The 27,741-nt window shown below is 49.4% G+C and overlaps 1 long non-coding RNA gene across 1 annotated transcript; it reads right to left on the bottom strand.

Moving 5' to 3' along the window:
* Window positions 1–162: 162 nt before the first annotated feature.
* On the bottom strand, window positions 163–27,741 carry LOC135978367 (uncharacterized). The gene is made up of 4 exons (XR_010595779.1): window positions 26,939–27,741; window positions 24,278–24,298; window positions 23,860–23,892; window positions 163–2,248 (listed from the first exon to the last, which is right to left on the bottom strand). It is a non-coding gene; the product is annotated as an uncharacterized LOC135978367 (long non-coding RNA).

Below are 27,741 nucleotides of genomic sequence, written 5' to 3'. Positions count from 1 at the left end.
AACCCTAGAAACCTCCATCTTGCAGTGTCCAGTTATGCCCACTGGATGCTGCAAGGTTATATAAGTTCGTCAATTTAACAAAGAAATTGATATGCACCAGGCTTGCTATCACAAGGGGAGCCTCCGACACACTTCAAACCAAACACACTGCTTCACGTAGAATAAACAAACAGATTTATTAACTATAAGTGATTATAAGTCAAAGCATAACAAGTCAGATTTGGTCAAATGAAATAAAAGCAAAACGCTGATCTTAACACTTTCAATGTCCTTAAAAATGCTTCTCACCACAGGCTGGCTGATTACTTTTCAGTCAGGCTCTCCCCTTTGATCAACATTTCAGTTGCTTGATGGTAGTGGTGTCTGTAGATGTAGGTGGAAGAGAGAGAGCATGGCCTTTCTTTCCTTCTGACTTTGCTCCCCGTCCCCTTCAGAGTCAGGTGAGCATTACCTCATCGCAGTCCCAACCTGCCTAAAGGAACAGGGTGACTCCCTTGAGGGTCTAATAACAGATTATTTTGTTGCTGCCTGCCTAAGCCAGTTTCCATTGTTCCTGTGAGGCTGGGCTGGAGCTATCTCTAGACCAGATCCTGCATTCCTTGGGCACTCTAATTCCCTTTGGCTTTGGGAGGTGCACAAGGAAAGTAGGTGCAGGTCTGAAAAGCAAATTCATATTCCCCCAGCAACACCAAAACCACAGCAGTACTCAGAAATTCGAAAGCCACTAACAGTGGGGAAACCTCGGGAAAAGTTCCCCAAAGCCCTAGCTACAAAATAAAATATTGATCATTATTAATGCAGTTTGTTAAAGAACAAAGGCCCAGTGAGGAATCAACTGCAGGAGACATAAGCCATTCAAAACTACATAAAGTACAGTGAATATGATCCAGGCGTAAATCAACATCTCTTCATTTCCATGGCATTAGCATGATTTACACCCGCTGAGAATCTGGCCCATTATGTGTTTGCACATGTTTGATGGGAGGTTGGATTGGTAAACAAAAGCACAATGTTGTCAAGGGGGTAATAATTACTAGGAAATTACTAGTTCTAAAATACATGGCTGGCAATGTGCTCCCTTGCCTCTCTTAACAGCTGTATGGAACTAACAAATCTTAAAAAAAGGCAACATATCAGTGAAATCAGTCGGGGGGAGGGTCAAAAGTTATCCAAAAAAACTGTTTTTTGATGGAAACAGGTTTTCAACTAATAAACATTTTTCACAAAAAGGATCTGCTTTCTGTGGAAAAACTCAAATACTGCAAACTCAAAAGATTTTGGCCCAAAAACAGATGATTTTGGGCGTGGATCAAATTTTGGGAGGGGTTTCAGCTGAAAATTATCAGGTTTTGAATTTTTGCAGGAAAAAATATCAAAATTTTCTGCAAGAAGAAAACCAGCCCATTTTTCTTTCAGACAGGGCTGGCTCTGCCCAAGTGCTGGCAAAGTCCACAGTTCCCACTGACTTCAATACGACAGTGGGCACTCAACTCTGGAAAAATCAAGCCCTTAGAGCTGCTCCTAGAGCGGGGAACTGTATCTAAACCCGCTACGGTTTTCTAGCCATGTATTTTTTTAATGAGAAAATAAAAAAAATTTGCAAGGAAGGGAGCTTGCAGGGACCGCCCCACGAGCCCTGAGCTCAGCGTTACGCGGGGGCTCGCTGTCTGCCAGGGAACTGAGTCTTTGAGTTCACTTGGCTGCTGCCAGGGGGACGGGACAGCTCCTCTGCACTGGGCATCTCTGGAGCTGCAGGCGCCTGGCGTGGCCTTGGGGCTCTGGCTGCCCCTGGCTCCCGGCTCTGCCTGGCCCTGGGGCTCTGGCTGCCCCTGTGTTCTCCACACGTTGGGTGGCCCCCGCTCACCTTGAAGCCTGGCGGCTCCCGCAGGCCCCACCGGCAGGCACAGCAGCAGGATGCCCATGATGCCGGTCACCTTCCTGGCCATGGTGTTCAGTCCCCGCAGGACTGGAACCTGCCGGGCTGGGGCTGGGCCTGGGGCTGCTGCATTAGCAGGCGGGGCTTCCTCCTCCTTCCTGGTGCGCTGCCCGGGGCCTGAGATGGGCCAGGAGCCCGGATGCTGCGGCAGGGGGCACAGGTGATCGGCCCATGGCTCCTCCTCCCGGGACTGCTGCAGCGTCGGTGTTTGACACAGGCCATTGGAAATTGGAAAGGTGCAGGAAAGAGCCACAAATACGATCCAAGGGGCTGGAGAAAATGTCTGATGGGGAGAGATTTACAGAGCTGAATCTATTGAATATCACAAAAAGAAGATCAGAAGTGACTTGATTACAGAGCATAAATACCATCCCAGGGAGAGACTCCCGGGTACTAAAAGGCTCTTTAGCCCAGCAGAGACCACCAGAACAAAAACCAATGGCTGGAAGTTAGAGCCAGACTAATTCAAATGAGAAATAAGCATATACGCTGACTTTTATTTTTCCTGGTGGGTGCTCCATCCTCACTGCACCCCAAGGCCCCCCCACTCCACCTCCTCCCTCGAGGCCCCGCCCTCACTCTGCCTCTTCCTGCCTCTGCTCTGCCCTCTCCTCCGAGGCCTCATGCCAGCTGCCAAACAGCTGAATGGCAGCCCAGCTGTGACTGGTGGGTGTTGACCACCCCTGCTATTTTTTTCCATGGGTGCTTGAGCCCTGGAGCACCAATGGAGTCAGTGCCTATGCCTGATTCTCTTCTCACTTGTAGCCGTGTAAATCAGGAGCAACCCTAAGGAAATCAGTTAATGAACCCCAGCGGTTCACCAGCCTGGGAAGAGCCTAATGAGTGGCTGTGGTTCAATAACAGATATAAACCCAATCTGACAAGCCAGAGAAGGCACGTCAGACTGGCAGTGCCAGCAGGAATCTGAAACACACTTCTTGAGTTGAAGAGGGTACTCAGCAGGGGTAAGGCTGACTGGCATAGCTATACTGGCAAAGACGCTATAGTGTAAACAAGACCTGCATTAACCACGTTTTCAGGCAGTTAATTTCCCTTGTTTCCTGAGGAAGTGGTGTTAGTGAGGGGGCATGATTGGAGGGCACCTGTGGGAGGGGAATGATCTGCCACTTTAGCTACCAGCTCTGAGCAGAGCAGCTTGGCACGCACAGAATTGGGGAAAGGCAGTGGCAGTGAGTCTGCATGCCCCCCACCCCCAAACTGCACCCATGGTGGAACTCCCCATCCCCCCCCAACACTGCAGCATCACCACCCCCGCCAGGCTCCCTCTGCCTGAAACAGGACTCACCTAGTGGTGCCTGCAGTTGGCACTGGCTGGGAGCTGGAGCTTGCCCAGGAGATCTAGGTAGCAGGCGGGGCGACCCAGGGGAGCAGGGTCTCACCACTGCTGATCAGACTGGGTTTTTGCAGAGCAGAGGGAGCCTGGTGCTCCCCCCTTACCCACCTCTAACCCTAGCTGGAGCAGTGGAGCAGCTCCCTGAGGCTGCTGGAGGAGGAGCCCCACCCTCCACCGAAGTCTGACTCAGGCCTGGGTCAGCCTTTGCTGCAGCAAGCCCAGGGGGGCTACAAAAGTTGAACAGCTAATAGGTGATTAATGCAGCCATCTACCAGCTGATCGGTGGGGGTGGGGCTACTTATCCCTGGCTGGGGCTGCAGCTCTATTGCTGGTGGGTGTTAAGCACCCGCTAATTTTTTTCACGGAGTTCTCCAGCTCTGAAGCACCCATGCAGTTGGCACCTATGGAAATAAGGCCCAACATTATGACAGTGGGGGGTGATTAACCACTAGAACAACCGGCCAATGGAAGCATTTGATTACCCAGATTCTGATTCCTCCAGATCCAACCTGGAAGCCCTGCTGGAAGGTGCTTTCGCCAAACATAAGTCATTGGGTCAATATAGGGGTAACTGGGAGAAATTCTCTGACCTGTGCTATACAGGGGGTCAAAGTCAATGTTCTAATGTTCCCCTCTGGCCTTCAAATCTCTGGACCTATGAAGCTGCTGCCAGGCAGCACTAGGTATGACAGCTTGAGTGTGTGCCAGGCGCTGGGAACAGGCCTGCTCAGTGCATGGCACAGGCCCACATTGCAGAGACTGGGGTGTGGAGCTGAGAACAGAGAGAACTGTCATTGTAGGCTGTGTTCAGGATGGGATTGGAAGGGACAACAGGTGTCTGGAGTTGCCCGTGTCTGGGGTCTTGGACAGACAGCAGAGGGGAAGCTGTGTGTGGTGTACATTGCCCTGGTACAGTTTCCAGTAGCAGGGAAGGGAGAGAGATGAGGAGCCAGAGAGGGTTTCTGGAGGCAGGTTGGGTGGGGACTGTGAACCTGGGACAACAGGGGGTGTTTTCATCAGAAGGATGTGAGTTGTGTCAGGTCCTTCCAGAAAGATCCAGACTGCTGACCCCAGCTTTGTGACCTGGGATCTTTCTGTGTGGGACACAATTCCTCATTTCTCAGTCTAGTCATCTAGACATCTGAATTCCCATCACAATTAAAAACAGACTGTGTCTCCTGTTCATAGAATCATAGAAGATTGGGGTTGGAAGAGACCTCAGTAGGTCATCTAGTCCAACCCCCTGCTCAAAGCAGGACCAACACCAACTAAATCATCGGAGCCAGGGCTTTGTCAAGCCGGGCCTTAAAAACTTCTAAGGATGGAGATTCCACCACGTCCCTAGGTAACCCATTCCAGTGCTTCACCAACTTCCTAGTGAAATAGTGTTTCCTAATATCCAACCTAGACAGGCAGGAGTATAAAAAATATTGCTCGAGCATGCAGGGATGTAATCAGAAAGGCCAAAACACAACTGGAGTTGCAGCTATCATGAGATGTGAAGGGTAACAAGAAGGATTTCTACAGGTATATTAGCAACATGAAAAAGGTCAGGGAAAGTGTGGGACCCTTAATGAATGGTGGAGGCAACCTAGTGACAGATGATGTGGAAAAAGCTGAAGAACTCAATGTTTTTTTTGACTTGGTCTTAGCAGACAAGGTCAGCTCCCAGACAGCTATCCTGGGCAAAACAGTATGAGGAGGAGGTGAGCAGCCCTCAGTGGTGAAAGAACAGGTTAAGGACTATTTAGTCGATTTAGTTGGTGTTGGTCCTGCTTTGAGCAGGGGGTTGGACTAGATGACCTCCTGAGGTCTCTTCTAACCCTAATCGTCTCTGATTCTATGATTGTTTTTCTATTTTTTCCAGTCATCCTCCACCCCTTTCTAGTCAATGTCATTTTACTGGTGCCAGGGGCAGTGTCTTCATGTGACCAGACCAGGCTCCACACTGAGATTTCTGGGATTACACTCGGCTGTTTGCAGACTATGAATAGTGTCATGATACAAATCACTCACCTATATTACCATCATAACTGGAACTGGTGTCACAGATCCTAGTGAGTGCTCCTTCCTGGCTACCCGCTAAGGCTGCTGTCAGGGCCGGCTCCAGGTTTTTTGCTGCCCCAAGCAAAAAAAAAACCAAAACAACCGGAGAGCCACCGCCGAAGCAAAAAAAAAAAAAAAAAAAAAAAAAATCTACACAAAACCCCCCGGAATGCCGCCCCTTGAAAAGTGCCGCCCCAAGCACATGCTTGGAATGCTGGTGCCTAGAGCCGGCCCTGGCTCTGTATTCCCAGGGGTGTTTCAAGCTCATGGAGCATGAGCAGAGTCCAATCACACCCCCAGTTTTGGGGTCCTTGGCGCAGTCTCTTGCCACTTAGGACTTGGTCAGATAAAAGAAAGACTTTGAAGCTTCTCCATTCTGATTCTCCTTCCATATGTTTGTGTCCTTCCAGCATCCAGCGAGTCTCCTTTTGAGCCTCCAAGGAGAGGCATGTGTGTAGTAAAGGTTGGCTTTTCAGCCTGGATTTTCACACACACATCGCCAGAGGAGCAGAGGGGAGTGAAAAAGTCAACAGACAGATTGGAAACATTGTTTGTTGATGTTTTTTAACTCTCATGGTTTGTGGGGCCAATCTGATGGTTTTTTAGGATCTGACTCATGATTTTTGATCTCTGAGGCTGACAGTCCTGCCCCAGTGTGTCAGAAGTGAGTGAAATCTGCTCTCCAAAGCAGGAGTAAAGGAAGAAAATGGCCAGAGTGGTGAGTGAGTGGGGACAGTGGCGACTCAGGGTGGAGAGCTGTGGGAGCTGCAGCAGGAGGAGGCAGAGTCGTGTCTCAGCGCAGCACTGCAGTCCCTAGTGCAAACGGCTCTGCGACAGAAATGTGATTGTGGCAAATCAGGCAGCTGGTCTTGCTGGAAGCAGAGATTTGAGCAATTCCAGACGACTGCTGGTTTAATAGAGGAAGCCCAAGAATACCAGGTAAATGCCTGGCCATTTGCCATAGGTGATGCTGCTGATGACATCCTGTGTGCCAGACTCCTCACTCTGAGGAGAGGAAAGACTACGCCAAAGGGAAAGAGGTGTTTAAGGCCCATTTCCTGGGCACATAGAATGTTATCTAGGAAAAGGCCAGTTTGAATAGTAGGTGCCAGGAACCAGAGGAAACAGCTGAGATTTTCATTACTGCAGTTCATAGTCTGGCTGAACGTTGGAAATATGGAACATTTAAAGATGAACTAATAGGAGATGGGCTAGTTATAGGGTGACCAGACGTCCCGATTTTATCGGGACCGTCCCGATATTTCCTTGTTTGTCCTGCGTCCCGACCGACATGCGGTCGGGACAACCGGACAAACAAGGAAATGCCCCGGAGCCTGGAGCCCGGAAGTGCTCGCGCCCCCACCCCACGCCCCGACTCCGCCCCCTCCTCCCCCGATTGGCTCCCTCCCCGAATCCCCGCCTCTTCCCCAGGCTCACCATTCCTCCCCCCTACGCAAGCGCTGGAGGGAGGCCTGGGAGACGCAGGGGAAGCGCGGGACCAGGGTGAGTAAGAGTCCGGCCTGGCCCCGAACAGGCAGGACTCAGTCGGGTGGTAGGGAGAGGAGGGGGGCGGCCCACGGGGCCAGGCGGCGGCTGTTGTTCTCCCCCCCCAGGCAGCGGGACTCGGGAGCAGCCGCTGCTGCAGCTCCTACTGCCGCGGGGGAGGAAGCGGCCATGGCGCTCGGCGGCTGCGGCTCTGGCGCCCCCGAACCCCCCGAGCCGAGGCCTGCTACGGGGACCCAGCAGCGCGCACGCTGGGCCCAGCCCCTGGCCAGTCGCGTCTGGGCTGCTGCCCAGCTGGTGCTATCCCGCGGAGGCATCGGCAGCCCAGCCCCGTTCGTTCCCCTGCGGGACCCGAGCGGGACGGGGGGGCTGGGGCCTGCTGCCCCCGCTCCGGGGCCGCCGCGGGATAGCACCAGCTGGGCAGCAGCCCAGACGCGACTGGCCAGGGGCTGGGCCCAGCGTGCGTGCTGCTGGGTCCCCGCAGCAGGCCCCGGCTCGGGGGGTTCGGGGGCGCCAGAGCCGCAGCCGCCGAGTGCCATGGCTGCTTCCTCCCCCGCGGCAGTGGGAGCTGCAGCAGCGGCTGCTCCCGAGTCCCGCTGCCGGGGGGGGGAGAACAACAGCCGCCGCCTGGCCCCGCGGGCCGCCCCCCTCCTCTCCCTACCACCCGACTGAGTCCTGCCTGCTCGGGGCCAGGCCGGACTCTCACTACCCCGGCCCCGCGCTTCCCCTGAGTCTCCCGGGCCTCCCTCCAGCGCTTGCGGAGGAAGGTTTTTTGTTTTTTTTTGGCCCTGCCCCCCGCCACGCCCCCCCCCGTCACCCCCCCCCCCGCAGCCCGATATTTGTCTTTGGTGATCTGGTCACCCTAGCTAGTTATAAGAGACACTGACTGATCAACACAGCTTGAGTTAGACCCAGACTGCACACCAGCAAGTGTGATAGCAAAAGTGAGAATGGTGATGTAAGCAGAGTCTGAATGAATGAGCTCTTCTCTGATTTCTAGTGATGAGCTGGAACAGGAGTAGTCAATTATTTTTTGTCAAGGGCCAAATTTCTTGGTCAAGGTATAGTCAAGGTCCAGACTCCGGAGAAAATAATAAAGACATTATAACAACAATGATAATTATAAGATTTTGGGTCTGTTCAAAAACATCTGGTGGTCCGGATTTGGCCCGCCATCATCTGCCCATTGACTGCTCCTGGGGGGAAAAGACTTCAGGAGCAGATTGTATTTGCACAGACACACCTACACTGCCTAGGCATGCAGCAGAGGGAGCTGCTCTGCCAAAATGATCAGTTTTGGCTGGTTTTGGGTTACAAATCACTCTAGTATTTGAGTGGAAGGGCAATGAAATGTTGTTATCCTGAGTGTGTGAGCAAAGGGCATCAGAACTGTGATTTGCAGGCCCCTGACTGAGTGGGTCACGCAGGGATTCTCACTTGCTAAGCAGGGGGTAGAGTTGCCAAATCCCAGTGAAAGAGAGACAAGGGTGGAGGCGGGAATTCTTTTCTGGTGGTGTGGGCTCTGGCTAAGAGTGGTCTCTCCCTTGTTTAAAGACAGAGCTGGTTAGTCTCAGTGGTGAGCCCTTGTTTTGTTCCGTGGTCACTACCCCTGCAATCACTGCTAACCAGCTGTAGGTGCTGAGCCTTAGACCTGGTGTGGGGCCATGTTACAGTGAAAGAGACTGTCCAGCCTGCACCAGCAGGGAGGTTCCCCACTACTGGCTGAAATCCCTGAGAGCTGGGTAAGTGACAGAACCTCCGAATGTGGCAGCGGAGAAAGTGGTGGCAGCAGCGGGCCATGACAAAAATGGGTGGAGCAGCAGAGTGAACAACAGCAGTGGTGGGTGACAGCAGCGAGTGAATGCTAGCAACTGTGAGCCAATTGCAGAGGCAGCAGCTGAAGCATTGCTCAATGCCTCCCCCCACACCCATGGTGGGAGGTTGTAACGGGGTCCCTGAGGTGTAACGTGGACTGTGGGACTGCTGAGCCCTCCAACCCCACCTGCCTGGGCCGTCCCTCACACTGCGGTGCTAATGTCAAGCTACAAGCCTCGGACAGGCCCTGCACTCACACAGCCATCCACAGGCAGGGACACACCTGTTACCCGAAATTGGGTCAGCTAGTGAGCTTAGGGAGGACTAATGACCCACCAGAGTTTGGCAGAAAGCAGTACGTTTATTATATTGATAGCTAAGCTCAAAATAGAGGGTGGTGTCACATTCACACTTGCATACTCATGCTCCCAGGACAGGCATGGCACTGGAGATGTCAGGATCCTTCAACGTAAGTGTCCCACAGCATAGCGATGGATTGTGCGATGAAGGTAAGTCTTCCCGAGGCATGATGGAATGCAATGCGGTGAACCACTGGCCAGGCGGTCCGGGCGAAGGGCCTTCACGGGAGGTACAAGCTTGTGAGTGCACTGCTGAGCACATGGCCCCTTCCCCTTTTAAGGACCTGCTCCTCATGGCCTGTGACTAGAGATGACTTGGCTGCATCTGGTTGGTCACACTCCACCTCAGCCAGTGTCCATGCAGTGTCCATGCATTGGGTGTGTGAACGCTGCCTAATTAGAGTCCCAGACACCTTGTGGAGCTTGGGGGCGGAGGCTTGACTGATTAGGGGGCCTATAAAAGCGGCCGCCCAGCCAGGCAGCGGCACAGCTGTGAGCAGCGGCACAGGAGGCTGCTAACAGGGGAGTTTGAGTGGGAGTCTCATTGGAGGAGAAGGTATCTGTACTTGTGTCTGTCTTTGTAGTGCTTGTGTATGTAGAGGCCTGTAGGGGCACTGTGCTGGGAGGGCAGCCGAGCCCTGAGTAGGGGGCGGAGCTTGGCTGATTAGGGGGCCTATAAAAGCGGCCGCCCAGCCAGGCAGCGGCACAGGAGGCAGTGAACAGGGCTGCTAACTGGGGAGTTTGAGTGGGAGTTTGCAGGGGGAGGTGGAAGGGGAGGCAGGAGGGCGCGGTGTCCCGTGTGCTCTGTTTCCCCAGGTGCACTGGGCAGAGACTACAGCGGCCATGAGCCAAGCAGCAGGGGACACAATGCAGATGATTGCATGTGGAAGCTGCGGTATGTACATGGTACTAGAAGGGGGAAGCCTAAACAGAGGTATGTCTGTATGAAGTGCCGTCTAATAGAGCTGCTGGAAGAAAAGATCCGAGGGTTGGAGATGCAGGTAGATACCCGGGTAGAGTTTAGAAGGGGGTTCGAGCAGCTGATGGAGGAAAGGCAAGGAGGGGCTGAAGGGGAATGCTCAGGGGTTCAGGTGGAAGCAGGGGCTAAGGTCTGTGAGGGGGGAATATCTGAGGGAGAACAAGGGCAGTGGAAGCATGTGACCATGAGAAGCAGGCCAAGGAAAAGGAGGGCTAGTGAAGGGGAAATAGAACTCAGGAACAGGTTTGGGTGTTTGGATAGCGAGGAGGGGGGGCAGCAGGTGGTAACTGAAGGTGGGAGGGTGAGGAAGAAGAGAAGAGCAGCTAGCCCAATAGAGAGAGGGGAGGAGTTGATGGAGACAGCACCAAATCTGGGCCCCGGGAGGATACAGGATGGCACAAGGGGGAGTATAAAGGAAAATAGGAACGGACACGGGTTACGACTAGAGGGAACAGAGGATAGATTAGTAGATCGCACTGTCACCAGGCAAAGGCAGGTTTACGTGATTGGGGACTCCTTACTGAGGAGGTTAGACAGGCCTGTGACCAGGGCGGACCCAGAGAACAGAAGGGTGTGCTGTCTACCGGGTGCTAAGATACGGGATGTGGACCTGCGGTTGAAAAGGATCCTAAAAGGAGCAGGTAAGAACCCCTTGATAATCCTTCACGTAGGAACAAATGACACAGCTAGGTTCTCGTTAGAGAGAATCAAGGGAGATTATGCCAGACTGGGGAAGACGCTCAAGGAAATCGAGGCTCAGATCATCTTCAGTGGGATTCTGCCTGTTCCTAGAGAAGGGCAGCAAAGGGCTGACAGGATTGTGAGGATAAATAGCTGGCTAAGGGAGTAGTGCTATAAGGAGGGCTTTGGGATGTATGGTCACTGGGAGGCTTTCGGGGACAGACAACTGTTCTCACGGGATGGACTTCACCTGAGTAGGGAAGGAAATAGACTTCTGGGAGGCACGCTGGCTCATCTCATCAAAAGAGCTTTAAACTAGGAATCTGGGGGAGACGGTTGGGAGATGTCCAGTTAATCTCCACGCCAGATTCCAACATTGAAAAGGAGGGTGATGAGATAAGAACAGATATGTCCAAACCCTTCCCCCCCGGCTATAAGAAGGAGAGGGGGGATGAACAGCAAGGGGTCCGTACCAAATTGCATAACTGATGGGAGACAGGCTAAACGGCATACATTAAGATGTTTATACACCAATGTGAGAAGCCTAGGTAACAAAATGGAGGAATTGGAGCTCCTGGTCCGAGAAATGAAACCGGATATCGTAGGAATAACCGAAACCTGGTGGAACAGTAGTCATGACTGGAGTACAGATATGGAAGGGTATGTGCTGTTTAGGAACGATAGGAACAAAGGTAAAGGTGTGGGGGGGTAGCATTGTATGAGGTAAACTGTAAAGAAATAATAACTGATGGAATGGATAAGACGGAGTCTGTCTGGGCAATACTCACACTGGGTAAAAGAACTACTAGAGCCTCCCCGGGATAGTGCTTGGGGTGTGCTATAGACCGCCGGGACTACCCTGGATATGGACAGAGAACTATTTAATGTTTTTAGGGAAGTAAATACTAATAGGAACTGTGTAATCATGGGAGACTTTAACTTCCCGGATATAGATTGGGGGACAAATGCTAGCAACAATAATAGGGCTCAGATGTTGCTAGACGTGCTAGCTGATGAATTCCTTCATCAAGTAGTAGCTGAACTGACGAGGGGGGAGGCCATTTTAGATTTGGTTTTGGTGAGTAGTGAGGACCTCGTTGAGGAAATGGTTGTAGGGGACAACCTTGGCTTGAGTGATCATGAGCTAATTCGATTTAAACTAAATGGAAAGATTAACAGAATTATATCAGATACTAGGGTTTACAATTTCAAAAAGGCTAATTTTAATAAATTAAGGGGACTGGTAAGGGAAGTGGATTGGGCTAACATATTTATGGATCTAAAGGCGGATGGCGCCTGGGATTATTTTAAGTTGAAGTTGCAGGAGCTGTCGGAGGCCTGTATCCCGAGAAAGGGAAAACGGTTAGTAGGAAAGAGATTTAGACCAAACTCGGGGGTGGTACCGTTGGACTGGAGAATAGCTAATGTGGTTCCTATTTTCAAGAAAGGGAAAAAAAGTGACCTGGGTAACTACAGGCCTGTTAGTTTAACATCTGTAGTATGTAAGGTCCTGGAAAAAATTTTGAAGGAGAAAGTAGTTAAGGACCTTGAGGTCAATGGCAATTGCGACAAATTACAACATGGTTTTACGAAAGGCAGATCGTGCCAAACCAGCCTGATCTCCTTCTTTGAGAAAGTAACAGACTTTTTAGATAAGGAAAATGCAGTGGACCTAATATACCTCGATTTCAGTAAAGCGTTTGATACGGTACCGCACGAGGAATTATTGGTTAAATTGGAAAAGATGGAGATCAATATGAAAATCCAGAGGTGGATAAGGAACTGGTTAAAGGGGAGACTGCAGTGGGTCATACTGAAAGGTGAACTGTCAGGTTGGAGGGAGGTCACCAGTGGAGTTCCTCAAGGTTCGGTTTTGGGTCCCATTTTATTTAATCTATTTATTACTGACCTCGGAACCAAATGTAGGAGTGGGCTGATAAAGTTTGCGGATGACACAAAGTTGGGAGGTATTGCCAATTCGGAGAAGGATTGGGATATTCTGCAGGGAGACTTGGATGACCTTGTAAATTGGAGTAATAGAAATAGGATGAAATTTAATAGTGAAAAGTGTAAGGTGATGCATTTAGGGATGACTAACAAGAATTTTAGTTATAAGCTGGGGACGCATCGGTTGGAAGTAACGGAGGAGGAGAAAGACCTCGGAGTCCTGGTTGACCGCAGGATGACTATGAGTCGGCAATGTGACGTGGCCGTGAAAAAAGCTAATGCAGTCTTGAGATGCATTAGGCGAGGTATATCTGGTAGGGATAAGGAGGTGCTGCTTCCGTTATACAAGGCACTGGTGAGACCTCATTTGGAGTACTGTGTGCAAGTTCTTGTCTCCCATGTTTAAAAGGGAACTCAAACTGGAATGGGTACAGAGAAGGGCCACTAGGATGATCAGAGGAATGGAAACCTGTCGTATGAAAGGAGACTCGAGGAGCTCGGTTTGTTTACCCTAACCAAAAGAAGGCTGAGGGGGGATATGATTGCTCTCTTTAAATATATCAGAGGGATAAATTCCAGGGAGGGAGAGGAATTATTTCAGCTCAGTACTAATGTGGACACGAGAAGGAATGGATATAAACTGGTGGTGGGGAAGTTTAGGCTTGAAATTAGACAAAGGTTTCTAACCATCAGAGGGGTGAAATTTTGGAACAGCCTTCCGAGGGAAACAGTGGGGGAGAAAGACCTCTTTGGCTTTAAGATTAAGCTTGATAAGTTTATGGAGGGGATGGTTTGATGGGATAACATGATTTTAGTCAATTAATCAACAGCGTGCCATCACTGGTAAATAGTATCAATGGTCAATGAGGGTCTGGCTAGAGAATCTTGCCTGCATGCTTGGGGTTCTACTGATTGCCATATTTGGGGTCGGGAAGGAATTTTCCTCCAGGGTAGATTGGCAGAGGCCCTGGAGGTTTTTCGCCTTCCTCCGCAGCATGGGGCGGGGGTCGCTAGCTGGAGGATTCTCTGCGACTTGAAGTCCTTAAATCACAGGATTCGGGGACTTCAACAGCTGAGTCAAGGGAAAGGGGGTGGGTCAGCTTTTGTGGCCTGCATCATGCGGGAGGTCAGACTAGATGATCATACTGGTCCCTTCTGACCTTAAAGTCTATGAGTCTACCTGGGAGCTCTCCTGATCTTCCAGCTGTTCAACCAATCCATTCATCCCACAAGCATTCCAGGAGGGAGGGGTGGGGGAAAGTGTAACAGACCTTTTGAGCATACAGGTTATACATAGCATACAGATCACTGCTGCTCCTACAACAACACCCAACTGCATTACATGAATACTCTCCCAGCCACTCATGAGCCATAGTAGGGAGGCTCCAGTCAATTCCCCCCAGCTCCCCAGCCTTGCACCCCAGGATTGTACCATTGTGCACTTGTCAGCAGCCTAGCCAGTGTAAGCTCATTACCTAGTTCACCACACCCTCAGTGTGGAATGGACACACATCAGCCTTTGTAGTCTGAGCTGCAATTCCCCAAGCACTTCAAACAAAACACACTGTTTGAGGTAACATATCAAACAGGTTTATTAACTACAGAACAGTTGATTTAAGTGATTATAAGTAGCAGATGCAGAGGTCTTAATTCTAACTTAAAGAGGCTAAGCAAGATTTGAATCAAGCAGTGTCTCACCCTAAGAGCTGGTACAAGCAGCTTCCACTTCTCCAATACACAGACTGAACCCCTTTCCAGCTTGGGACCAAACTCCCTCCTTCAAAGTCTTCGGCTACACTACGGACCTTACAGCGGCACAGCTGTACCGCTACAGATGTGCCGCTGTAAGGTCTCCCATGTAGCCACGCTTTGCCGATAGGAGAGAGTTCTCCTGCTGGCATGATTAAACCACCCCCAATGAGTGGCGTTAGCTATTTCTGCAGGAGAGCCTCTACTGCCAACATAGCGCTGTCCATATCAGCACTTCTGTCTGTGACAGTTGTCTGTCAGGGCTTTCTTTTTTCGCACCCCTAACCGACAGAAATTTTACCAACAGAAGTGGTGTTGACAAAGCCTTTGTCTTTCAGACAATCTTCCAGGTGTTGAGCTGAGCGGGGAGAGAGGCCAAGTAATGATGTCACTCTTCCTCTCTTATACTTTTTTCCGGCTGCTCGAAAGATTCTTGCTGTGACGTGGGTTAGCGTATCCCCATGGCATACGTGCCTTCTCCAAAAAGTCTCTGGGATAGTGGATTGAGTGTTGATGAGCCCTTAACTCCTGTCTGGCCACTGATGGCTGCTCCTTTGTCCCTACTGAAAGGCTGGCTTTGGGCATCTCCCAACCCCATGACATATTTCAGTAACACAAAAGGCAATACCTCATAACTTCACACACAATGATAGCAGAGACAATCCAACAGGATATTACGGTTCAACAGATCATAAAGTAATCGTTCTAGATTACTACATTTTTAATTGACTGAAACAAAGACATTATTTTAAATTAATCAGTCACAGAGGTTTAGTATGTTCATAACAATGTTCATTGCTTTTAGAAAAAGGGAACACTAATTTATTTTGTGTTATCTCCATAACCAGACATGTTTATGAAATTTCACCAACTTTATGTTTCCAAAGATTTTAGGCATAACAAAGGATTTTAAATCTTACTAAGGTACTGATTGTGCTGGAGGGTTCTCTTAAAACTAGTTCATCAAATAGTTCAGAGGTAAAGAAAGGGAAACTTGTTTGTCCAGCTATCTGGAAGGAAAGCGTTGTCCCTTTAAGGGCTAGCCTCTCTTCAACAGGGGGGTGAAGGGAGAAAGGGATGGACAGAAAGGACAGGGAGACTTTGGAAGCAAGTTTTTTGTACTATAGTAACTAAAATTAAAATATGTATTTTAGATAAGAGTGGTCTTTTGAAGGATTTATTTTAAAAACTATATGTCTGAAGAGCCAAGCATGTGAGGCTAAAGGTGAATACTCAGATCGTGGATCTAAAACTCTATGCAAGGATTTTTTAGAGATGTGATTTCATAATCTTCAGCAATCGTCTAATGAAATAGTTTAAAATTCGCTTTAAAAATAAGGTCCCGTAGACTAACATATTCTGAGTAAATATTACAGTAATGCACAACTGTTTTTGTCAGTAAATTCAGAAACTGAGACCTGGTCCACACTAACCCCCCCACTTCGGACTAAGGTACGCTAATAACGTAGCTGAATTCGAAGTACCTTAGTCCAAACTTACCGCGGGTCCAGACGCGGCAGGCAGGCTCCCCTGTCGATGCCACGTACTCCTCTCGCCGAGCTGGAGTACCGGCGTCGACGGCTAGCACTTCCGGGATCGATCCCAGAAGATCGATCGCTTACATCCGGACCAGGAAGTAAGTATAGACGTACCCTGACAGTATATACCTAGGGGTTGGCAAATGCCTGTTAAATGGCTTCATTACCACTCGAATGGCTCTTTAACAGTTTCAATGTTGTGCTAATAGGATTGGCAGGCTGGAGGCTTTTTCACTTTTAAGTTACTAGCTCCCTTCCGGAGTAAGAGACACCAGGCTGCAGCAGCCAGCTGTGGGAGCCTGCAGGAAGGGTCAGAACAGGGATAGGAAGGTGGGGGGGTGGACACTAAGACCCAGGAGGTGCCCCGAATTTTCCGGTGCCCTACACAGCTGTGTATGCTGAGTATGCCTAAGGACGGCCCTGGGTGAATGTCACCCCCGTCCCTCCATCTCAGGGACCCAGTCTGAGCTGGGAGTTCATCTGAAAGAAAGGACGGATTCTCTCCCCAGCGAAGGAGGCCTCAGTGAAAGTGAAGATCGGGGCCTCATTATCAGCACTGAAAAATGCCACCTGCCCCTGTTCATAGTCCAGACAGACCCGAACCTGCCGGTGCCAGCTGCTCTGGGGCAGGGTGCTCTGAGGGGCAGGTTGAACCTTAGACACCCATCCCCACCAATTCATGGCCCAGATCCCCTCCTCAGGGGAAATGCCGATCCAGCCTTTCCTCCACACAGACTCCCTGGCCACCCCGATGGCCCAGAATTCCTCATCCCCCACCTCCACCTCCCAGTACCAACTCCCCGTGGTGAACCCTGGAGAGCCCAGCACACAGTGCCAACGATCAAATCGCTCAGGATTGTTGGGCAGGTCCTGCCGTGTGTCTCCCCATCTCACACCCCGCCGATCCTCAGACAGGATGAGTTCAGGATGAGCTGTGTCTGGATCCAGAGTCACATGCACTGTGGGGAATTCAAGGGAATGGGTTAAAAAACCTCGGGACAGGAAGGGGGACGGCAGCTGAAGGGGGGGGTAGGGAGTGGGGGGAAGGGGAAGGACTGCAGTAGAGGACAGTAGGAGCTGAAATAGGGGGCAGAGAATGGGGAGGGGATAGGTAATTTTAAGTTGAAAAGATCGTAAATGTGTTATAAGACTGAAAACTATTATAACTGTACTTGTCATGAACCCCCCTTTCAGTGACAGGTGGGTCCCCCTTGCCGTCCCTTCATTCCCCATATTCGTCTCCTCACCAAGGGGTGAAGGCAGAAACCCCCCCTCCCTTCAACCCCCGTTGTGATAACTGTCCCTACAGGCTGACCCTGACTGTGAGCGCCGCTGGCAGACGTGAGTGAGAGCTCATCAAAAGTCACAGTAACCCATGGTAATAAATGTTGAAAGTAGGGTGACCAGAGAGCAAATGTGAAAAACGGGACCAGGGGTGGGGGGTAATAGGAGCCTATATAAGAAAATGTCCCAAAAATCAGGACTGTCCCTATAAAATCGGGACATCTGGTCACCCTAGTTGAGAGGAAAGGGGTTGAAAGGGGAGTGAAACAGACTGAAATAGCCCAGACAAAGAGACCTCCTGCTATAACTCAAGGATTGAGTTAAGCTCATGCCTGGTGAACAAGCGACGTGTGGGACTGGTACTAAGGAGACCAAAATTGGTGTGTCAGAAACTGGGTGTAATTGGTGGACAATATAATGAGTGAACAGAGCTATTCCACCTCTCCCTTCCCTGTGGGGTTCTTGAAAGAAAAGCCTGTGGCAGGAGAGTCTGAGACTCACTGCTGATGGGGGGAGGGGTGACTGAATGGAGTGAGCTGCATCATCATGGCTGCCACCCCCACTGTCCCCTGGAACCCCGGGATCCCCCATGACACCGTTGGATCTTTGTCATCCTGAGCCTGAAAGGCACCTGACCAGACCAGGCCAGAATGTGGGACCCAGATGACATCACTACCTCCATTGGGTCTGGCTAAAACCCACCACCACCTGGGATGTGAGACTTTGCCCCTCACTTCCTGTGTCCTCTTCCTCCCTCACGTCTTCTCTTTCCTATAGCCAGGGCTGCCTGGGGGGGCAAGTGGGGCAATTTGCCCCAGGCCCCGCAGGGGCCCCCACGAGAACGTCATAGGCTCCCCCCCGCCTCTGCCTTTCCCCATCCCCCAGCGCCACGGCGCGCCGCATCCAGGAGCAGCCCTGGACAGCGCTGCAGCGGCATGGCTCGGGCGGGGCCTGAGCTCCTCCCGCTCAGAGCCGCGAGGTAAGGGGCGGGATTGCGAGTTGCGGCCGAGCGGCGGGAGCTCAGGCCCTGCTGGAGCCACGCCGCTGCAGCACTGTCCAGGGCTGGGCTGTGTTTCTCCAGCAAGGGTCACACTCCACTTCTGAGCATCTCTCATTGCCTAGTTTGTGTGAATCACATTCATAGGCCTCACGTCTCCCCACACATGGTATCAGGGGCCTAGGTGCCTGACTGAGGCTTTGTAGATGCCACGGGGGGGGAGGGGAGGGGCTAGCTGAAAGTTAGGCATAGTGCCCAAGTTCCTTTGTGGATCTGGGCCTGAGTGCAGAAGGCTCTGGGTGTGTTATATTTCACCCAAACCCACAGGGCTGCACTAATGATAATTCTTTAAACTTATCCCAGACCTTTTTCCCACCATCCTGTTTGTTTCCTACAGCAGTCTGAGGTGCACTCAGAGTTTGCTTCTGAGCTTCAAAGTGAACTTAGTGCCAGAGATAAAAGGAGGATTCAAACTCCTTTGAAATCCCTGGGTATAATAATAAATAATCTCAGAACAACAGTTTCTTCCACCAACAAAGCAGATCTCTGGAAGGGCAATGTCTAGAGAAAGGTTTCCCTCCCTAGCTGATTTAGCCAATATTCTGCAAATCAGTCAGATACACCTCTACCTCGATATAATGCTGTCCTCGGGAGCAAAAAAAATCTTACCGCGTTATAGGTGAAACCGCGTTATATCGAACTTGCTTTGATCTGCCGGAGTGTGCAGCCCCCTTTCCCCCCGGAGCACAAGGGGGAATGATGTTAGCTAAGGTGATGGAAGCACTCTTCCACTGGCCTGGAAGACTTTCATACCCCTGACCAATGTAGCTACACTGATAGAATTTTCATGTGTAGACCAAGCCTTAGCTAGACTCTTATTTTAAGCTCTTAAGTGGTGCTATATATATAGCTATACTTTTTCCAGTTCATTGTAGAAAAAGTGGAACTATGCTTTTCATTCATCTCTTCAATCTCTCACACATTTAAAAAACATAACAATGAATACATTTCAAATATTGCTATATTTGAAAACAAAACGGCTTGTGGAGGTGTCAGCAAGAAGAGGTGTCAGCAAACATTTCTAACAAGACCTTTTAACTTATTTATTTCTAGTTTTTTAATCAGATTCTTAAATGTGTAGAAATAAAATGTTAAGGTTCCACATTAAAAACAATTTTCAAAAGATCATACAACTCCCATCCCTTAGTGGGAGGTGTTTCTCTGTACTCCAGGTAGAAGGAAGAGGGAAAATGGAACTTACCAGATTTAGCAAGAATTTCCTCTAAAAGACAAATAAAGAAAAATAAATAATGTATGAAAATGATGATAGTTGTTAAGATGTTTCATAATAGAGGTATTTTTTCTCCCCTGTCCTTTTTTGTATTTTTGCAAAGTCAAATGGTCAAATATGGATCAGTAATAGAAACCTGTGTTCCCAGGAGCCACATCATATGTCAGGGCAATCCAAGGAACCACGCTGATTTTAGAGCAGTTAGGAAAGACCAGCTTCAAACACAGGCCTGATCTAAACATTAACTCTGGCAGGGCTGTCACCTTTATATGTTTAATACTTAATATACCTTAGAGAATATTTATGAAAATACTTATGTACCTTAATATTTAATACTCATTGGCCCAGAAAGCAAGTGTAGGCTCTGTAGGGTAGGGATTAGGATGGTCACTGGGGAGGGGTGAGCTCCTGGGTTTCAGTCTCTGTGCCTAAGACTATTTAATGATTTATACCACCTAGAACAGCTTCGACAGAGAGATTGAGAGAGACCCACTTAGAATAGCCAGCAGCCCTGCAGTTAGGGCACTCGCCTAGGAAAGGGGAGAGCAGGGATTCAAAGCTGGGCCGCCGCAGTTCGTCTGAGTGACTTAATAACTGGGCTATCGGTGATCAGAGGGACATCATCTCTGCAGTGCTGTACATGTAGACAAGCCATGACGCATCATTCGAAAAACTAAGGAGGTGCTCCTTAGTTTTTAGAATGATGCGTCATGGCTTGTCTACATGTACAGCACTGCAGAGATGAAGAAGCTCTCTCGTCAACAAAGCGCTGTCTACACCAGGGTTAGGTCGGTATAATTTTTCACATCCCTGAGTGACGTAGTTATACCGAGATGTTTGTGGTGTAGATCTGGCCTAAGGCACCTTGTGAAACCTAACAACATAGGACTGGAAGGAACCACCTGAATCATTGAGCCAGTCCCCTGCTATCACTGACCACCTCTTTAAATCTAGCCCTTCATTTCCAAACTGACTTAGCTTTTAATTTAAACAATGTTTTCAAAAGCCCCAAATCACAATGAAATAGTTTTGAAGTTTTTATAACTACCAGACAAACAAAAAAATCAATTATTTCAACAGCTCTTTCTCTGACTCTGTCATTCACCAACCAGTCTGCCTGCACAGACCAGGGAGCAGAGGCGTTAAGTTGGAGAGGTTGTAGCTGATAGACTTTTTGACCTTTGTTACATCTGAATACCTCAGCTCTTTGACTAAGCAATGGCACTGTTATAAAATAACTGTGCTCTCTGATGCTCAACCATTGCTATTCTCCTGAATTTCAAAAGGTGTGAAGTAAACTTTCTTGTCTGAAATTACAGCACGTTGCTTTGAATATACAGCAGGGAAACAGATTTCCTCCATTCGATGGAAAATTTTATCTCTTCCACTGTCTGACTGAAAACGACAACATGTACTCAGTAAATCCATTGTACCCTGCTTTGCTGCTATTTGAAATGACAGCTGTGTCAGAGATGATGGTGCACACCTTGGGCTGGACTGTACACTGCGCTAACACCTCTGAAATCCAGGAAATACAAAGTTAAGTTACATGCCACCTGTTCAAAGCATCCTTAGTTCTGCCCCTTTTAAGCTGTGTCCCACCATGTCCACAACATACCATTCCCATCAGGCAGAGCAGTTTTCAATCAGTTTTAGCTCAGTGAGAAAAGTTATCTTTTCAACTGCGAGTCTCAATCCTAACTACAGCAGAGTTGCTGCTCCATTATCAGACTTCACTGTTAGCTACATCCATGCAGCCTACCTTGATATACACCTGGACCTTTTCCCTAGTGAAGCCTGCACTTACTCCAGTCCCCTGCTCTCACAGACAGCTCCTGTGGCACTTTGTACCTCAAAGCAGCCCCCTGAAATCCCTATATTCACCCCATCATATAATTATGATATGTTTCCTACAAAGTATCCATTGTAACGTATCATTTTAAAATTCTTGATCTGTTTAACATTAATATCCTGTTGGGTTTGTATGTGCTATGATTGTATGTGAAGTTATGAAGTTTTGCTAGGTGTGTGTTACTGAAATATGTTGTGAGGTTGGAAACATCCACAACCAGCCTTTCAGGTGCAACAATGGAGTAGCCAGATGTGCTGATGGGCCATTAAAGGGAATTCACTTTCCCAGCAGCCATCCCAGAAGATTTCTCAGAGAGGTCACGTAGACAATGGAGATTGACCAATGGAGGCAGACCCCCACCTCGCAAGCATAGATCTTTGCAGCAAACTGGAAGAAACTATAAAAGAAGGGATGTGACATCGTGATTGGCTTCACTCCTGCCACAACTCAACACCTGGAAGAAACATCTAGCGGACAAAGACTTTGAACTGTGGAGGGTGGTCCGGTGCTGGAGGAGAGACCCAGCCACTGTATTGAAGATCTGTGACCTGTTTGTACCATCTGTCAGGGTGAGACACTGCTTGATTCAAATCCTGTTTAGTTTATAGAACTCAGATTGCAAATTTACTTTTCTTTCTTAGGTAACCAACTTTGATCTCTATGTCTGCTACTTATAATAACTTAAAATCTATCTTTCTGTAGTTATTAAATCTGTTTTATATTTTACATAAAATAGTTGAAGTGCTTGGAAAATCTCAGCTCAGGATACAAAGGTTAGTGTGTGTCCTCTCCACATTGAGGGAGGGGCAGACTGGGTAATGAACTTACATTGCTCAGGCTTCTGACCAGCGCAAGACACTTCAGCTCTGGGGTCCTAGGCTGGGGAGCTGTGAGGATTGGCTGGAGCCTCTCTGCTGACGATTCATGAGTGGCTGGGAGAAGCATTCATGTAACTCAGCTAGGTGTGTCCCTTCCTGTGGATATCCGTGTAAATGCAGAACCTGCCAGAGGTCTGTAGCTTGCCAACAACCACCCAGTGGTGGGACAGAGGGCTCAGCAGTCCCCCAGTCCAGGTGACATCCTGGGATCCCCATCACAGCCCCTTCATAAAATCCTATTAAAAAACTTAGCAAGTTCCATTTTAACATTAGTTCTGTTTCATAGATTCATAGATTCTAGGACTGGAAGGGACCTCGAGAGGTCATCGAGTCCAGTCCCCTGCCCGCATGGCAGGACCAAATACTGTCTAGACCATCCCTGATAGACATTTATCTAACCTACTCTTAAATATCTCCAGAGATGGAGATTCCACAACCTCCCTCGGCAATTTATTCCAGTGTTTAACCACCCTGACCGTTAGGAACTTTTTCCTCGTGTCCAACCTAGACCTCCCTTGCTGCAGTTTAAACCCATTGCTTCTTGTTCTATCCTTAGAGTCTAAGGTGAACAAGTTTTCTCCCTCCTCCTTATGACACCCTTTTAAATACCTGAAAATACCTTTAAATACCTGTTGTTTTCTCTCACAACACTTCCTGGCAGTCTGCTCCAGAACCTCACTCCTCTGATGGGTAGAAACCTTTAGTTCCCAGCCTGAATTGAATTCAAGGCCAGATAATCCCCATTTCTTCTTGGTCGATTTGATTGTTAGCTTCAACAGTTCATCTCTCTCCATGTTGTTTACTCCCCTGATGCATTCGCAAAGAGCAATCACATCCCCTCTCAGCCTTCCCTTTGCTACCCAAAACAAGCTCAGTTTTTTTAGTCTCCTCTCTTATGGCAGGCCCTCCATGACCCTGATCATCCTGGGAGCCCATCTCTGAACCTGAAATTCATCCACCTCTGGCTGAGGTTGTGGGACACCCCACAGATGCCAGGACAGGAGAGCAGCCCCTCTTACAAAATATCCAGCTCCTGGGTGCTGATCCTTGGCATTGAGGAGAAGCTACAATTTGCTGCAGAAGTAGAAGAGGAGCCAGGGGAGGGATTTGAGTAGGGAGCGGACGACATGGTTGGAGAACAATTGAGGCAGCTGATTTTGCTGGCACAATGTTCGATCAGGCTCTTCATTTCTCTGGTGGGAGAGAAGAGCTTGAGAAGCAACAAAAGCACCTGGTGCCAGGGCTGAGAGCCAACCAGAGTCCCCCTGACCACAGGGGAACCAGCCCCATGTAACCTCCTTGCCCAGCCACATGGCGATGGGGGAAATGACAGCAGGAAAACTTAGAGGTGTTCCAAGCCCCTGCAGCCAGGATTCCTCCAGCAGTAGCCGGCAAAGCAGCAATAGCCTGCTGCCCAGACAGCCTCTGGCCTTTTCAGTTTGCTGGTTTCCTCTTTGCTCTGCTCCGTTCCCTGCCTCCCTCTGCCCTCCATGGTCCTAGGCAGGACCTGAATTGCTAATATATTGAACAATCACATTCTAAAAAACAGTGTTTCAGCCCTTCTTCTTTCATCTTAAAGGAAGAGCAGAAGCTGTGTTTATTTCCCCTTTGCTAGTCTTTTGAATACACCCCACTGGTCCCAGAAATTACCTTTGTCTTTCTTCATTTCAGATCGCAAGGTTGCTAGAAGGAGAAAAAGGCAAATTATGAGCTTTCGTTCTGCCATGGTTATGGTGATATTCCAACGGTTGAACACAATGTGTTGTGCTTGTGAAAGAGAGGGACAGATTTACAGTCAGTGGTTTAAAACACACCTGTCTCAAATGCACCGTGTGATCAAGTGGGGTCAAGTGAAGGCAGGGAGGAGTCGGCTATGTGGGATGAGGATAGAACTTGGGGGCAGAGAGGTGTGATGATCTGGCAGAATTGGGAGGGGAAAGATGAGGAAAGGAAGGAGATGTAGGACTGTTGTTTTTTGGGGGGATGCACAGGTCAGGAAAGCCTCATCCCTTAGTGGGAGAGGTTTCAGGGGACTCCAGAAACAAGGAATAGGAAAAATTGAACTTACCAAGTTCAGCAAGAATTTCTTCTAAAAGACAAAAAAGAGGAATTAATAATGTGTAATAGCTGTTAAAAATTTTAGTACAGTGGTTCTCTCCCCACCCCTGCTACCTTCATCCATTTTGTTATATTTGCAAAGTCAAACACAGGCAGTTTTTGTTTGTTTGTTTCCTGTTTTGGGCATGCTCGCTTGTGACGTTTTTTATCACTAGAGTTGGGCAACATTTTTCAGCTGAAATCATCATCATCGGCAGTTCCTTGGTTCGTGGATGATCTCTACCACAGATTTACTTATGGGTCCTGAGATATCTCAGGAGTCCAATCCTGGAACCACAGATCTGCCCGCAGTAGGTACAGACATTTCCTAGCGGGTCAGCTCCCCATTGTGAGAAAGTTCTTTTTCCTTCCTTCAGCTTTGAGGGAAAGGCGCTTCTCCTCGAAGCGGGCCACTACCTGATGGAGGCTGACCACTGAGGTCAGTTGGTGGCTTGCTCCTCCCAGCTTGTGAAGTCCACATCAGTTTTCTTGAGATACATTTTCAGTGTCTATTTGTAGCGTTTCCTCTGACCACCACGGGATCTCTGACCATGGGTGATCTGAGAGTAGATGGCTTGTTTTGGGAGGCGAGAGTATGGCATCCGCACACAATGTTCAGCCCAATGAAGCTGGTTCATGAGAATCATTGCTTAGTGCTGGTGACATTGGCTTCAGTGAGGATGCTGGCGTTAGCGTAGCAATCTTCCCATTTGATGCGAAGGATCTTCCAGGAGCATTGTCAGTGGTACCTCTCCAGACAGTTGGGTTTGCATCCCTAAAGGAGTGTAGGAGTCATATTTGTCTTATGGGTTATGTAAAAGGCCTGAGGCAGGCTGATGGAGCACTTTAGTCTTCCGAATATTGAGTCAGAGTCCTAGGCTTCGATGAGCTTGTGCAAAAAAATCCAGTGTGGACTGAAGGTCAGTCTTAGTGTGCACGAGGATGTCATCAGCATCTGGCCCTGCTGCCTTGCTGTTCTTCATTTGCATGATGGATCATGTTACTTCTTCGAGGGCAGGAGGATCAGCAAGAGATTCTCTTTCATGTCACTGAGGTATAGATTCGATGGTGGCATTAGAGACGGTTGACTCACGATTCAGGAGTGACTCAAAATGCTCCTTCCATCTGGCTTTGATGGCTTCATTGTCCTTAAAATATGTCAACCCGTCTTAGGCTCGGAGTGGTGTAGGACCATGGGATCATGGATTGTAGACTTGTTCATTTAAATTGCACAGATTACAGCTAATAGCCTTTTTGACTATTGGTACATCTGAATCAGGGCCGGCTCCAGGCACCAGCTTCTCAAGCAGGTGCTTGGGGCGGCCGTTCCGGACAGGGGCGGCAGTTCCAGGTATTCGGCGGCAATTCGGTGGAGGGTCCGTCACTCCGCCTGGGAGTGAAGGACCTCCCGCCGAATTGCCGCCGCAGATCGCGATTGCGGCTTTTTTTTTTTTTTGGTACAAAGGCCCATGGTTCAGAAATCCCTTTCCTAGGCCAGTGTTCTCGACTCGGCTGACACATTGTCCCTGAAAGGGTCAGTTGAGAACTCAGCGTGCGCACAGCAAGCTGGAAATCTGCACAGTGTGTGGAGCGTGTGTATGTGACTTGGAGCTTGGCAGGGCAGCAGCACTGGTTCGTGGGGTTAAGGCAGCTGGGCTGTGCAGGAGCACTCCACAAAGCAGGGTGGCAGACATGGGGTCTGCAGCTGGGAGTGTGTCTGAGAGGCCCAGAAGCACATGGGATCCTGGGGTTAGGCCCACCCACAGCAGACTGGCGTCAGTCCAGAGAGGGGGTGACACAGGGCCTTGAAGTGATTTAATTAGCTAGCAAAACACCCCTACCTTGGACCCATGAGCAGCCTTTGCCATGGGAATCACAGCGTGAGAGCGGTGAGTCGGGGATCCTTTGCAATCTTCACAAAGAGCTTTGGCAATCTCCTTACAGAACCATGTGAGCTCCTTGCCATGTTCCCCACAGACATTCCCTTCCCTCCCCCTTTTTCCTGGTTTTAACCCCAGTTGTTTGATGAACTCTGCTATGCTGTCCAGCTGAGTGTTGGAAAGGTCTTTTCCAGAATGTGCATTTGGATGTTTAAAAGCGCGCTGGCGCAGCTTACTGACTCGCTCAGACCTCAGCGAAAAGAATATCCCCATTGTTATTGCTGCTTGCTGTGCACTCCACAATATCTGTGAGTGTAAGGGGGAGACATTTATGTCGGAGTGAGAGATTGAGGCAAATCGCCTGGCTGCTGATTACGTGCAGCCAGACACCAGGATGGTTAGAAGAGCACAGCAGGGCGCGGTGCGCATCAGAGAAGCTTTGAAAATGAGTTTTGTGACTGGCCAGGCTACGGAGTGAAACTTCTGTTTGTTTCTCCTTGATGAACCGTCCGCCCCCACCCCACCCGGTTCACTCTACTTCCCTGTAAACCAACCACCCCACCCTCCCCTCCCACCCTCGAGCAGCACATGCAGAGGCAATAAAGTCATGGTTACTTCACATTCATGCATTCTTTATGAATTCATCACACAACTAGGGGGATAATTGCCAAGGTAGCCCGGGATGGGTGGGGGAGTAGGGAAGGAAAAGGACACACTACAGTTTAAAACTTTAACTCTTATTGAAGGCCAACCTTCTGATGCTCGGGCAATCATCTGGGGTGGAGTGACTGGGTGGCCGGAGGCCCCCCCCCCACCGTGTTCTTGGGCGTCTGGTTGAGGAGGCTATGGAACTTGGGGAGGTGGGCTGTTGGTTACACAGGGGCTGTAGCGGCGGTCTCTGCTCCTGCTGCCTTTCCTGCAGCTCAACCATACGCTGGAGCACATCAGTTTGATGCTCCAGTAGACGGAGCATTGACTCTTGCCTTCTGTCTGCAAGCTGACGCCACCTATCATCTTCAGCCCGCCACTTGCTCTGTTCATCCCGCGATTCAGCCCGCCACCTCTCCTCTCATTCATATTGTGCTTTTCTGTAGTCTGACATTGACTGCCTCCATGCGTTCTGCTGTGCTCTGTCAGCGTGGGAGGACATCTGGAGCTCCGAGAACATATCATCCCGAGTCTGCCGTTTTCTCCTTCTAATCTTCACTAGCCTCTGTGAAGGAGAAACATTTGCAGCTGGTGGAGGAGAAGGGAGAGGTGGTTAAAAAAGACACATTTTAGAGAACAATGGGTACACTCTTTCACGTTAAATTTTGCTGTTCACATTACACAGCACATGTACTTTCGTTACAAGGTCACATTTTTCCTCTTATATTGAGGGCCTGCCGGTTTGGTGTGAGAGATCACTCACGCAGTGCCAGGCAACAGATTTCAGCTTGCAGGCAGCCATGGTAAGCCACAGTCTTTTGGCTTTTTTAACCTTCTTAACATGTGGGAATGGTTTCAAACAGTAGCACCCTCCTTTCCCATACCAAGCACCCGTTGGGTTGGCCAT

The sequence above is a fragment of the Chrysemys picta genome, unplaced genomic scaffold, assembly GCF_011386835.1.
Source record: "Chrysemys picta bellii isolate R12L10 unplaced genomic scaffold, ASM1138683v2 scaf227, whole genome shotgun sequence".
In the NCBI taxonomy this organism is placed as follows: Eukaryota; Metazoa; Chordata; order Testudines; family Emydidae; genus Chrysemys; species Chrysemys picta.
Note: the sequence above shows the minus strand (reverse complement) of the source record. Positions and strands in the feature narration are given on the sequence as shown.